This window comes from Camellia sinensis, chromosome 2, assembly GCF_055761805.1.
Source record: "Camellia sinensis isolate YWXY chromosome 2, ASM5576180v1, whole genome shotgun sequence".
NCBI classification, from domain to species: domain Eukaryota; kingdom Viridiplantae; phylum Streptophyta; class Magnoliopsida; order Ericales; family Theaceae; genus Camellia; species Camellia sinensis.
The window spans coordinates 73,980,276-73,995,828 of NC_138962.1; positions in this window are offsets into that span (position 1 = coordinate 73,980,276).

Genomic DNA, 15,553 nt, shown 5'->3' on the forward strand with positions numbered 1-15,553 from the left:
GCAAATGAGAGCCAAAACACCCCTATGTTGGGGTAGGGTTTCCCTGTCCTATTTTGTCAGAAGCTAGGGTTTCACTACGCACACAGCAGTTTCAAACAACCTACATTCGGGTAAGCAACCTATCCTAGTTTGGAATAGTCACTATAGATTTCGATATGCACTAGGTCGAATGGTCAAAAAGGGTGCCCCGGTCAAAACCGGGATTTGTGTTCCCGTCGTGGCAGAGCCCGCAACCGGTCAGCCTTATGGCACGCTTCTCAAAGCAAGCCTCCGATAAACTGTTCAGGAATAGCTTACGACAAACACGGTGTCCTAGGCGCACCAATGCACATGCAATGCAAAGAAACACATAGGTGTAATCAAAACAAGATATCATGAGTTTGAGACAAGCTCTCTAACTCCCCAGCAGAGTCGCTAGAAACTGTGGACGCGCCCTTGGGCCTTGCTACCACAGTTTGGACTCAAATTGTCACGGTTCTTAATCTGATCTTGCAAGGTGCAATGCAAGACTGATAAATCACCAAAGAGTCCAAATTCGGCAAATCGTTTTGGAAAATAGATTTTTGAGAAAGAAGTGCCAAACATAGACTGCTTTGCCAGATACAGAGTCGCCACCTAAATATTTTATTTTGGGGAATTTAGGAAATCCTGACTCGTGCCTAAGGCCACATGTCCATCATCACCAAAGTTGCCTCGGCTTGGGAACTTGGGTACGATTGGGGAAGGTCAGCTATGAGCACCCCCGCTCGCCCGATCCGAAGATCGTCCACTACTAAACATGATATCGAGTTTTTGAAAACACATGCGCTCTTATTCCGGTTAATTAGCTAGAATTACTATGTGATACGCATAGTAAAACAAGTATAGACTAGATCGCCTAATTTGGAACAAAGCATCGCATATCCGTTTGTTTGGAAAATGGTTTGAAGTTTGCTACTCGTAAGTAGGCTAAAATGCAGATTTCAATGAATTGTTCTAATTTAAGCAATCCAATCTTCACCCACAGGCATTCAAGCAGTTATATCATATAAGCAATTAGCCTCATGGCAAGTATGCTATCATGGCAACACTCACACTCATGCAAGATGCTAAAGCATAAACACTTATAGTGTACTCCAAGCCAAAACATAAACTAGTTAGTAATCTATGTATGACCCTAGTTTATGTTTGAAATGTCTAATGCAACACATGCGGAAATCCAACTTAGAGATAGGGTCGGCTATTCTAAAATGGCATGTGAGATACAACAATTGATACATGTATTCAAATTTGGAATTGAAATACAATGCAGTTAGTATGATACGCCGAGCCGGGTGCATGCAAGATAGATGAATGTATGCAAAGATGCAAAGCATAAGGATGCTAGACAGATGAATGGATGCAAACATGCGAAACATAAGTATGCTAATTGAAAAATGACATAAAACTAACCAACAAAAGCAGGTAATTAAAAGGAAGGAAGAAATGGAGGTTTGAAGACATGCACACACGCACGCACACTTATTACAAAATTGGCCCTCTCGACGGAGGGTTCGAATAAATAATACATGCCAACTAATTAACTAACAAGCTAATTAGTTATTACAAAATCGAATTGAATAACTAGCTACAACTAATTATTACAAAACTTAATTAATTAACACATTAATTAATTACTATAAATTAAAGCCAACTAGCAAGTAAGGAAAGCAGTAAACAATGCTGTTCCAGCTCTGTTTGAAGGAGAAGAGGATGCATGCTCGGTTGCCATTCCTGTAAGCTCTCCGGTTGCTCTCAAGAGGCTCTATCTGCAGGGTGTCCTTGAGAACTAGCTGCTAGATCTTACCAAAACTAGTCTGGAGGATGCATCAGTGGCCTGTTGGCCATGGGGAGGTGCTGCCGACCACTTGCCGGCCAAGGATGGCAGACTACCGGCTAATGATGAGGAGGTGCCGGCCATCTGTAGGGCACTGCCGGCCACTAATGTGCTGGGACACCAAGCTGCATCAGAGCACAAAATAGAGAAAAATGGAGGGTCTCCCAAGGGCATGTACGCACTATGCCATCCCATATCATCTTGAAACATCAAGGGAGAGGCATAGTCGGATCCACGACCATCAATCACGCATCCTGATGCATGATGGCCAAAGATCCAACTTGCGCAAATCAATATGAAATGAATGCACAAATAAACACATAAGTGCCTAGAACTCTATCATGGAAAATCAAGAGCGTCGGCGACCGAGAATTGAGACACGCTTCATCACTTGAAGTATGAAACGCCCCTCGTTCCTCGTGCTCAGATTAACACTTAATCCAAACAACAATGCAACACGAGCATGACAAACATGCAATATGACTTAAGCATTCAAACATGTAATGCAATAACTCAAGCATGTAACAAATATATGAGCATGATGTAATGCAACTAACATGCAATAGGCATACAATCCTAAACATGCAATCATGCATAGCGTGCAACAATATGCAAGATGAAGCAAGCATACAACAATATGCAAGACAGGCATGCAACAACATGCGAGGGATGGACTTAAACCAAAACGGGTAGCTCTCGAATAGGCCCAAATCAGTGGCCAACTGACCAAAATAAAGGCACCAAAAGACACACAAGCATGCAAAATGAAATGGCTCATCAAAGAGGCCTAAGAGCATGACTCCTTAGAGTGCTCAAAGAGTGACAAATGTGGAAGTGTAACAACACTAAGTGCACTGAAATCAAGTAAGAAATGATGCCAAATCATTCAATTCATGCAAGTATAGCATGTGAAGGTCCTTAAGCATGAAAGCTAATGAAGAGGACTACAAAGGAGGCATGCAATACATGGAAAATACGCATAAAGCAAACATGGACAGAGTTGAAACAGGTCAAGACAATGACCAAAACATGCTGAGATGAAGGCTCAAATACCTAGGCAAGATGGCATACATGCTAGGCCATTAACTAGGCAATAATGCACAATATTCGAAGACACTCAAAGCATGATTGAAGTGGGAATATGGAAATGCTACATGTTCTAAAATGAAGCACTAAATGATGCCAAATCATCTAAATAGCTTAAACATAACATACATGAAGCATCAAAACACAAAGTAGGCAAGGCCAATTACACTACAGCTATACAAAGCATGAAGGATATGGCAAGGGCAATCCAAAACAGTCCTAGTACATGTTAATATGAGAGTAAAACATGCATGGAAGGAAGCCAAAACAAGTTGGCATGGTGAACATAAGGCAAATAGGGTGGATTACACTACACCTATTAAGACCAAGCATAGACCAAGCATGGGATGACTCAACCGACAAAAATCAGAGTTACATCATGTCATAATAACCCCGAAAACCCACTGATATGATGAGCCAAAGGCTTAGGCTTAATGGCATGCACTATGATCCATTCATGAGGCATAAAGAGCCAAACCTCTAAGGCATTCAAAGCATGTCAAATGCAAGTGTATGACTACATTTCATGGACTGAAATAACATGTGAAATGATGGCAAAGCATGGAAACATCACATGTATGGCATGGTAGGGGCCTCAAAACCCAAGGCTAGCCTAAGCATTTACACTATAGCTATACAAAGCAAGTCATGCATGACTGAAATGACAAAAATCAGACCTTAAACATGGTAAAACATGGACAAAGTTTTCATGAAGTTAAGCCAAAAGCATGCTAGAATGACATGTTAAAGCATGAGACATACTAGACTAATTCATGGAAATGCTCTACAAGTGCATAGAGCATGCAAGATATGGCCAAACCAGCAAAAGATAGAGTCATGACATGCCAAATGATGACCAAATATATGCTGAAATGGACTCAACATAAGCTAGGATAACATGCTAAAGCAAGAAGCATATGCAGCTAGTTTATGGGATTTACACTACAAGTGTATTGCACATGCATGGAGTGACAAAACCAACCCAAAACAGATCTAAGTTATGGTAAAACATCCCTAAAAACCTACTGAAATGGACTCAACACAAGCTAAGCCAACATGCTACTTTGATGAGCTATAAATGGGATTACATTACATATACAAGATGCATGCAAAATGTGACCAAATCGGCCATGGACAGGGCCAAGGCAGATCCTAAAAGTCACAGAAAAGGGCCTGAACCAAGCCTCAAAAATACATAGAGGCATGCTCTTTTGGAAGGCCAAAAATGCAAGCAAATAAGAACCAAAAGAGAGGGGGCCACCCCCTCTGATTTGAGGCCTCAAAACCTCATGCCTACCACTAAAAATCCACTCGATTTCAGTGGTTTGAAGGCCAAACCAAGGCTAGCTCAGAGGCCTTAAGACATGGCTGAAAACAAGGCCAAACAAGGTTAACAAGAGGGTTGAAGACCCCCAATAGTCAAAAGAGCTAAGACAAACTTCAAAAGCACTTAAATACAAGACTTTTTTCAATTGAAAGCAAGACCTAAATTAGCATGCAAGTATGGCCAAAATGAGGTACAAGAAAGTGCTAAAAAGGGGAAGAAGCTTACCTTTGAAGAACCACTTCGAGACCAGCAACTTCAGGGGCCAAAAACTCACTTTCAGAGCTCATGAAGTCCTCTCAAGAGCCTCAACTCAAAGGTGGTGGTGTATCTCTAAGTGTTGTAGTGTAAAAGTGCAAGGAAAATGAACTTTAAAGCACAAATGGACAACAATATAGAGAGAGAGAGAGAGAGAGCTTTTCCTCTTCAAAAAATTGAACCTCTGCTAAGGAGAGAGGCTCTCTCCTTATATAGAAGAGAGGCAATGCAAAGCTTCTTCAAGAAGCTTGGCAAGAGCTTCATCCCTCCATACATATGGAGGGCAGATAACAGGATTCCAGCTTGCTCAAAATATCTAGAGTGAAACCTGCTGAGACAGAGGTGGTACCGGCCATCAAGGATGGCCGGCAGTGGCTCATTGATGGCATGCAGCAACAAGGGCATGGCGGGCAGTGCCAAGAGGGGGGGCGGCAGTGCACCAAAAGACTCACTCTGAAAGGACCAAGTCATGGTCCAAGAATGGGGCAGAAAGGATACAGGGTTCGGAAAGCTTAAACCTGTGACGTTCCGCCGCGAAAGTCGAATACCTGACGAGCAATCGAACTTGTGCCTGGATGTACCTGCAAGCACAACCGAGTCTTGAGGACGGTAAAAAATGGAGTGTCTACAAGCTCCATTGGTTTGTGGCCTGTATGTAGATGACTTATGAAAATCCACATTGTATTTCTCCAACAAGTGTATCACCTCTTTCTTGAAGTGCGAGCTATTATCTAATATGATCTCATTCAGGACTCCGTACCGACAAATGATATTGTTTTTGATGAATTTGGCCACATGCGATATCGATCTCCACCAAGATATATTCATGCCCATTCGACCATTTTGGTGTGACTGCACCAATAACGTCGATTCCCTAGACTGAGAAAGGCCATGGCGAAGTCATGTTGCAAAGTTTTGATGGCTGAATATTCATGCGATCAGCATGAATTTGACATTTATGGCATCGCCGCACAAAACCAATACAATCCTCCTCTATGGTGGACCAATAGTAGCCTTGCTTGAGAATCTTCCAGGCTAGCATCACGCTATTCATATGCGCCCCGCATTCTCCGCCGTGGATAGCCTCCATAAGGCGCTTTGATTCCTTTTCTTCCACACACAAATTTATGCATTCCCAGATGGCCTCTTTTATACAGCTTACCTCCATAGATGATAAATTGGATGGCCATTCGTCGTATTCCCCATTTGTCCTTGGCATTTGCCCTTGGTGGATACACTTACTTTTCTAGGAAGTTCCAAATATTGTAGTACCAAGTGTAGACACCCCATTTTTGACCGCCCTTACGACTTGGACGTCACCACTTGCACACCCAATGATGAGTGTATATGCTTGTTAAGTGCTCGGAGTCCTCAGCGGAATGCCACAACTTTGAGCCTTAAAACCCTACACACTTGTTGCCTTATTTTTGGACCAAAACCAGAGTTTTTCAAGCCTGCAACCTCTTGTAGCTTGTCGGCCCCTTCTATTGGCTACCGGCCACTGCTTCTGGTTACTAGCCACTAGTAGTAGCCTACTGTCCACAAGTGTGTTTTGTAAATATTTTTCTGCCAGTTGTGCCAGCTGTTGACACAGATGCATGTACCTTCTTACATGCGTATGTATTGATATTTCTGAGGGAGTGGCATGGTTTTCTATATATAGGAGGCCTTCCATTCTATTTTTAAGGTTGGAATTTTTAGAGCAAAAATTCTCTCTCTACAATTCTCTCTCTCTTGCAATTTCTTAGCTTTTTGCAAGCTTTTGCCTATACACTCTAAACCAAACCTTACCATCTTTGAGTTGAGGTACCTTTGAGCCTAGTTTGAGCTCTTGAGGGTGTGTTTGCCTTGATTTGTTGCCTAGAATTGGTTCTCCTCTTCAAGAGGTATAAGGCTTTGCTTTTCTTCTTACTTTATTTACTCTTTTTCTTACTATTTTTCCACTGTTTTGGGGCTGTATAAACTCTGTATTTTTGGGCTGAAACTTGTGGTTTAAGGCCAACAAGGGTTGAAGGGTGGTTTACTCTTCTTTACACCTTGCTTTCAAGGCCTTTACCCTTGTGTTTCCCACAGTTACACTATCTTCTTTTGAGCTTTTAAACACTGATTTTCAAAGTTATTTTAGTGGCCAAAATGTTGTTTTGAAGTCCAAAATTGAAGAGGTTAGCCTCCCCTCATGTCTTGCTTACTAGCCTAGCATGTTCTATGTTTGAGCTTATTGTTCTAGCTATTTTTATCTTAACTTCAGCATGTTTTAGGAATTATTTAGCACTATTTTAGGACTTTTTTTAAGTGTTCATTGCATTTGAGCCTTGTATTACATGCTTGTAGTGCAATTATCCTCATAGGTTTGGTGGTTTAGGTCTTAACCACTATCTTATTTGAGTTAATAGCATTTATTTCATGCTTTCCTTACTTGTGATCATTTTTAATCACCTCTGTAACGTCCCTTCTTTCTTGGCTTTTTCTTTGCTTTGAGAGTTATTTCAAACCTATTGTTCTTTTAAGATTGAGATTGAGGTTGTCATGCTTAATGGCTTAATCCCTTTTAGGGGTTCATTATCAATGGCATGACATCTCTCTAATGCCTTAAGCCAACTCTTGGTTTGACACTTCTCTCCTTTAGAGAACTTACAATCACTTTTGGACTTAATCGATTAAAGAATTGAAATGTAACTAAAGTGTAGTAATGGAATTGGTGACTAAAAAAGGGCAAGATAATAATTTGGTTTGGGTTCAATTGGACGTTAATTGAACTCTTGAGTCTTGAGTCATTTCATACTCATGAGTGATGCAAACGGCTCAAGATTCATTGTCAACTACTTCCCTTGATCATCTGTAATAGGGAGGGGGTTTGAGAGTCTTATATGTTGCATTTATTGAACTTGCGCATTTTGGTTCATAGGCCATCATGCAATGAAATTGCATCGATTGATGGTTTGTGAATCAAATTTATTACTCCTTTGAGCTTTTTGATGATAAGGAGGGGTAAGTTGTGCAAACAACACTCGAGAATACCCTACTCTTGCTCTGTTTGCTCTCTGTTGCAGCAGGAAAAACTAGGCTACCTTTTGTGGACGGCAGGCCAGCACTTGTAGCCTGCTGGCCACCTGTGAAAAATCTAGCAGTGTACTTTTGAAGTAGAATAGAATTGGTCTTGAGGTAAAAAAAAAAAAATAGTGCAAGTGTTCTATTGTGCAACAAAGGCATTTGGTAGTAGAAACAGTGGTTTTTTCGGGTGGAAAGTCCGTGCATGCATAAGCATTCCTTGTTTCCCGAGGAGGAGTAATTAGAGTATTTAATTTGTTTACTTCATGTTGTAATTAATTAATTAGGTAAACTAGTTATTTAATTTTTTCTTGTAATAATTAGTTAGCTAGAATAGTTAATGAATTTGTTGTAATAATTAGTTAAGTTGTTTAGCTAAATTATTCATTTCGGTTTGTAATAGTTACTTAATTAGTTTAGCTTTAATTAGTTAGCTAGTTAGTTCATTTGGACTCTCTTGTGTAAGGGCAAGCAGTTGTAATAACGTGCATGTCTTCAAATCCCACTTCTTTCTCCCTTTTATTTACTTGCTTATGATGGTTAGTTTAAGGCATCATGTTTTGTTTCGCATTCTCCATGTTTGCATCCACTTGTATTGCAAACATCGAGGCTTGGTTCATCATTCTAACTTGCATTGTTAGTTAAACATTCTTTGAATATGTGCTTAGACCGCATGTTATCAAATTGATTCATACGCCATATTAGTAGCCGAGCCTAGTAATTGCATCTCGCATGCGTTGCATTTGTCATATTGCATAGTTAGGATCATGCATTATTCTAACTCCTTTATCTTTTTTGGCTTAGAGTACTAGGTGAGCTTTTGTTTGCTTTAGCATATTGCATGAATGTGGTTGTTGCCATGTTTAGCATGTTCACCATGAAACTAATTGCTTAAATGATAAATTGTTTGAATGCCTGTGGATGAAGTCTAGTTGCTTGAATTGGGATGGTTTGATTCATATACATTTAAGCCCACTTTTTTTTTTGAGTGGCACATTTACAAACTATTTTCAAAACAAACATGAAATCGAGTGTTCCAAATTTTGCAAACTAGCCTATACTTGTATGTGTGCACATCACATAGTAATGCTAGCCTAATAAACGGAACAAGAGTATATAATGTAGGTAAGAATCACATCATGATTAGTAGAGGCCGATCTTTGATCGGGCGAGCGGGGGTGCTCAATTCATGACCTTCCCATCTCTTACCTAAGTCCCAAATTGAGACAATCTTGGTGATGATACACACGTGGCCTTTGGCACGAGTTATGGGTTTCCTAAATTTCTCAAAAATATTTAGGTGGCGACTCCATATCTGGCAAAGCAGTCCATTTTTAGCATTTTGATTCAAAATCAATTTTCCAAAAGATTTGCTGGATTTGGACACTTTAGTGTTTATTTATTTCGCATTGCACTTGTGAGATTAGATTCAGAACCGTGGGAGTTTGTAGACGTCCCCAAACGCCCCGGGAGGGATGAGTCCCGTTCTGTTCATTTGGGCTCACTACAGTTCGGACTCTCAAATTGTCACGGTTCTAAATCTGAACCAAAGAGTCCAAATTCGGCAAATCGTTTTGAGAAAACAGATTTTTTGAAAGAAGTGCCAAACGTGGACTGCTTTGCCAGATACAGAGTCGCCACCTAAATATTTTATTTTGGGGAAAATTTAGGAAACCCTGACTCGTTGCCTAAGGCCACGTGTCCATCATCACCAAAGTTGCCTCGGCTTGGGAACTTGGGTACGATTGGGGAAGGTCACTTCGTGAGCACCCCCGCTCGCCTGATCAAAGATCGGCCTCTACTAACCATGATATCTAGTTTTGAAAACATTACGTGTTCTTATTCCGATTATTAGCCTAGATTTATTATGTGATGCGCACAGCATACAAGTATAGACTGGATCGCCTGAATTGGAACAAAACATCTCATGTTTGTTTTGAAAGCGGTTTGTTACTCGCAAGTAGGCTTAAAATGCGGATTTTGCCACCCTCGGGTGGGCTTAGAAAACATGATTTTGCCACTATCTAGTGGTCTTAAAAAAACTCACAATTGATGAATTATTCCAATCCAAATAACCCAACCTTCACCCACAGGCATTCAGGCAGTTATATCACATAAGCAGTTAGCCTCATGGTAAGCATGCTATCATGGCAGTCACTCACACGCATGTAAGGATGCTAAAGCATAAACCTTACCGAGTACTCCAAGCCAAAACAGAAGCTAATTAGAAATCCATGCATGATCCTAACTATACAGAAATGCCTAATGCAACACATGCAAGATGCAACTAAGATAGGCTCGGCTATTCTAAAGATGGCATGCGAAATGCTACAACTAACAAGTATTCAACTCGGAATTGAGATACAATGCAATTAGTATGATACGCCGAGCCCGGTGCATGCAATATAGATGAATGAATGCAAACATGCTATCATATTGTATGCTAATTGAAACATGCCCTAATCTAACCATCATAAGCGGGTAAATAAAAGGGAGAAAGACGTGGGGTTGGAAGACATATATCACACACACTCATACTTATTACAGTTGTGCCCTCGCACAGAGGGTCCGAAAGAATAATACAGTCCCAAATGAATAAATAATACAGTCCCGAATAAATACAAAATCCTAATTAATTAACAAATTAATCTAGGAAAGCAATAAATTGGCACGCAAATTCGTGGACCGCCTCAGCTCTGTTCCGAATGATGAATGATGCATGCTCGGGTTGCCTTTGTCAGAAAATCCCTTGTGATGCCTCGGTTTGCCTCTGTTTGCAATTGTTCTTGGAATGCGTGCCAAGCTCCGGAAGGCTGTTGATTCCTGATTTGCTGCAACAGAGAGCAACAAAGGGGCATGATAAAGTATTTTCGTGTATGTATGCATGACTACTCTTCAGGGAGGGTAGTCCTCGATCCTCGTGCCACCAATCACGCATCTCAATGCATGATGGCCGAGGAGTCGAATTGCACGACTCAATATGAAATGAATGCACATATAAACACAACAAGACCTAGACTCCATCATGGATAATCCGGAGTGTCGGCGACCAGGAATTGAGACACGTTCCACCACACGAAGTACGAAACGTACCTCGTTTCCCGTGCTTGGGCTAACTCCTATCCCAAACACTATGCAATACGCATGATATGCATGAATGCAATCCTAACATGCAACCTAGCATACACAATGCTATGAAATGGCATACACAATGCATGATGTAACAAGGCATACACAATGCTCTAAAATACAACCTAGCATACACAATGCTATGAAATGAAATGGCATACACAATGCATGATGGACTTACACCAACATAAGTAGATGTAGACACCCCATTTTTGACCGACCTTAAGACTCAGACGTCACCGATTGAGCGCTCGGTGATATTGCGTAATGTGCTCGTTCAGAAGTCTCAGAGTCGCGGCCGTGAGCCCTGCCTCCGGACTTCCGAACCCTCTTCTTTGCCTTGCCTCGGTTTGCGAACCAGACTCGGTTTTCTCTGTTTCTTTTCCTGAGGGGAGGGAGAGGTCCCGTAGACCATCTCTCAGTGGCAGTGGGCTACATTTGGTGGCCGTAGGCCATTTTGTCCATTTCGGAGCCCGATTTCCAGTTTTTCGGGACCGTTGGTCGTGTGCCTCGGTTCGGGACCGCTTAACCATCTCCGTTTGCTCTAAATTTTGGCATACTTCCTTTTTACTCCCTTTTGAGGGACACTAAGGTCTGAGAAACCCACTTCGTGGCCGAACGCCACTTTCGGTGCTTAGCAGCCCATTTTCGAGACCCCGAATTGCGTGTTTTGGCCTCCGGGCATTCGTTTTGCATCGGTTTTCGTTCATTTTTGGCAGGTACCTCTGTTTTACCACCAGGAAGGTCACTGGAGGGTGGGAGGCCAGCAATTATCTTGGCAACCAGTTATATTCCATTTTCGCCCTCCGGCACCTGTTTTTTCTCACTTCCGAGCCAATGTTGAACACCTTGGGGCCACTTTCTTCAACCCCAAACCACATATTTGTGTTGTACACACATGGGAGGACCCTAAAAGTTTATGGCCGGCCAGAAACTCCAATTGAACCTTTTGAACCCCTCCTAAAAATGGCTTGTTCTCTCTCCTGTTTTAGAGTTTCCAAATTCGAACCACAGGGTTGTGATGAGGGGACCTGGGACGCCATCTTTTTGTGGTTGCCGGCCACTAAATGAACTTGACCTTTTTGACCCCTAGCCGGCCGGCTAGGGGGGGTGGCCGACCGGCCACCTGCAACACCAAAAGGTGGCCGGCCATTTTCCTTGTGCCTGGTACTTTACAGCTGTATAGCTTTTTCCCCTAGAAAATATCTTGATCCGGGCGATATTTTTTGGGGGAAAACTTGCCTCCTTTTTCCCCACTCTTTCCCTCCCTTTGCTCCCTCTTTTTTGTCCATATAACCAGCAGGCAGCATTGGTCTTGGAGGTTAGAAAAAATCATCTTCAAGCTTGGTATACAAAATCCTCCTCCATCTCTCTCATTTCCTTGAAAACCTCCAAGTCCAACACCACCATTTCTTCTACACCACCAACCCCCACCCTTCCATCCTCCATTCCAGAAGTTTGAAGGTGTTCTCCAAGGCCTAAGGGTGCTTCAAACTCAAGCCAAGAAGCATCCAAGACTTGTCTTCAAAGGTAAGTCCTATTTCCCCTCTTTTGAGCTTAATTTTGCAACATTTCTTAGCCATACATGCTTATTGTTTTGAGCTCCGGCCCTAACTGAAAGTGGCCTTATTTTGAGCTCTTTTTCACTTTTTCTTAAGGGCTCAACCCTGTTTGAGCCCCCCATCTTGCACTTGCTTCAATATCTTCCTTGAATGCTATTTTCTTCCATGCTTTGGCAGCCCATTATGCTTCGGTTTTTGGTCATTTTACAGAACTAAAAATAGTCTTATTTTGGCCCATTATTCGTATTTCATTAAGGGTCTTTGGTTGTTTGATGAATATTTTGTATACTTTGTGTTATAGCCACTTTTGAGCCTCATTTTGCATCGCATTTCTAGCATGTTTTTATACTGTTTTGGGGTTTTTACAGTTCTGTAAATATGCATATTTTTGGTCCCTCTTCAATATTGTAGAAGGGAATTTTTCAGTTTGGGCTTTGCATATACCACTTGCCTCTTTGGCCACCTTTTGGCCCTTTTTCTTGCATAAGAGCTTAGCTATATCTATGTTTGTTTTTAGGGTTTTTACAGTTCTGTAAATATGCTTATTTTGGGCCCCTCTTCAATGTTGTTGAAGGGCCCTAACCTGTTTGGGGTCCGCAGCTGTGAGTTGCTTCATAATCTCATGTTTAGGGCCATTTTTGCATGCCATTGTTGCCCTATCTTCGCTTGCTGTTTGGCCATGATTTGTACTAATAAAATGATAATTTTGGGGCTGCCTTGCTTCTGTATTTTCATTCCATGTACCAATTATGCGTGCTTTGTATAGCTGTAGTTCATTCTATGCGCCTAATTTGCATTTCGGGAGAGATTCCATGCATCGGGTGTCATTTCGCCTCGTTCCGGGGCTGTTTTGCCCCTCATTTTGCTACTGAAAATTGCATGTTTGCATATCACTTTCCATGTCTTTGCTATGTCTCATTAGAGTGGCATTTCGGTGCCTGAGGGTCGGTCCTCGGTTTGCGTGCACGCGTGCACGCATTTCGAGTTGTTTTGTTTTCATCTGATGGCTTCCTATGTGAGTGTGGCTGAGGCTCTCTCATGTTAGTATAAGTCCATGTTGCATTCTGTATGCCATTTTAGCCATATTGCATTGCGTATGCCATTGCCTCGGTTTGCGTGCCCGTGTGCACGCATTTCGAGGCACTTCATTTTCATCCGCCGGCCTCTTATGTGAGTGTGGCTGAGGCTCTCTCATGTTAGTATAAGTCCATGTTGCATTCTGTATGCCATTTTAGCCATATTGCATTGCGTATGCCATTGCCTCGGTTTGCGTGCCCGTGTGCACGCATTTCGAGACACTTCATTTTCATCCATCGGCCTCTTATGTGAGTGCGGCTGAGGCTCTCTCATGTTAGTATAAGTCCATGTTGCATTCTATATGCCATTTTAGCCATATTGCATTGCGTATGCCATTGCTTCAGTTTGCGTGCCCGTGTGCACGCATTTCGAGGCACTTCATTTTCATCCATCAGCCTCTTGTATGAGTGTGGCTAAGGCTCTCTCATGTTAGTGTAAGCCCATATCATATTTCCATGTCATTTGCATTGCGTATGTCATTTTCTCGATTTGCGTGCCCGTGTGCACGCACTTCGAGGCATCTCATTTTTACAGCATAGTGCATACTAGGTTGTATCTTAGATCGCATTCAGTCATTTTTCTCGGTTTGCGTGCCCGTGTGCACGCATTTCGAGACACCTCATTTTCATAGCATTGTGTATGCTAGGTTGTATCTTAGTTGCGTTCATGCATATCATGCATATTGCATCGTGTTCGGGATAGGAGTTAGCCCGGACATGGGAAACGAGGTGCGTTTCGTACTCCGAGTGACGGAACGTGTCTCAATTCCCTAGTCACCGACACTCCGGATCATCCATGATGGAGTTAGGTTCTTGTTGTGTTTATATGTGCATTCATCCCATATTAAATTGTGCAATTCGACTCCTCGGCCATCATGCCTCGATATGCGTGATTGGTGGCACGAGGATCGAGGTATGCATATATTTGTGAAAATACATTGCTATGCCCCTTTCCTGCTCTCTGTTGCAGCAAAATGAAGAATCAGCAACTTTTCGGAGTCTGGCACGCTTTCCAAGAATAATTGCTAAACAGAGGCTAATTGGGACATCCCGATGGATTTCCGCGCAAGGCAGCCCAGACATGCATCATTCATCAGAAGCAAGGCAGTCCCTGGCTTGCATGCCAGTTTTACAGCTTTCTTAGTTAATTTGTTAATTAATTAGGAATTTGTATATTATTTGGACTGTAATATTCATTCATTCAGGACTGTATATTTATTCGGACCCTCTGCGCAAGGGCACAACTGTAATAAGTGTGCGTGTGTGTGTTGTATGTCTTCCAACCCCACGTCTTTCTCCATTTTATTTACCTGCTTATGATGGTTAGATTAGGGCATATTTCAATTAGCATACAGTATGACAAGCATGTTTGCATCATTCATCTGTTTTGCACGCACCGGGCTCGGCGCATCATACTAACTGCATTGTACTTTCAATTCCAAATTGAATACATGTTAGTTGTAGCATTTCATATGCCATGTTTAGAATAGCCGAGCCTGCTATAGTTGCATTTTGCATGTGTTGCATTAGGCATTTATGTATAGTTAGGATCATGCATGGATTTCTAACTTAGCTTCTGTTTTGGCTTGGAGTACTCGGTAAGTTTTATGTTTTAGCATCCTTGCATACGTGTGAGTGACTGTCATGAATAGCATACTTACCATGAGGCTAAATGCTTATGTGAGATATCTGCCTGAATGCCTGTGGGTAAAGGTTGGATTATTTGGATTGGGACAATTCATCAAATGTTTGTTTTAAGCCCACTAGATAGTGGCAAAACCATCTTTTCTAAGCCCACCTGCGGGTGGCAAAATCTGCATTTTAAGCCTACTTGCGAGTAGCAAACCATCTTTCAAATAAACAAGCATGAAATGTTTTGTTCCAATTCGGGCGACCCAGTCTATACTTATATGTTGTGTGCATCACATAGTAACCTAGGCTAATAACCGGAATAAGAACACACAAAGTTTTCAAAAATAGAAATCATGGTTAGTAGAGGCCGATCTTTGATCGGGCGAGCGGGGGTGCTCACGAAGTGACCTTTCCCAATCGTACCCAAGTTCCCGAGCCGAGGCAACTTTGGTGATGACGGACACGTGGCCTTTGGCATCGAGTCAGGGTTTCCTAAATTTCCCATTAAAAAACATTTAGGTGGCGACTCTATGTTTGGCACTTCTTTCAAAAATCTGTTTTTCTCAAAACGATTTGCCTGATT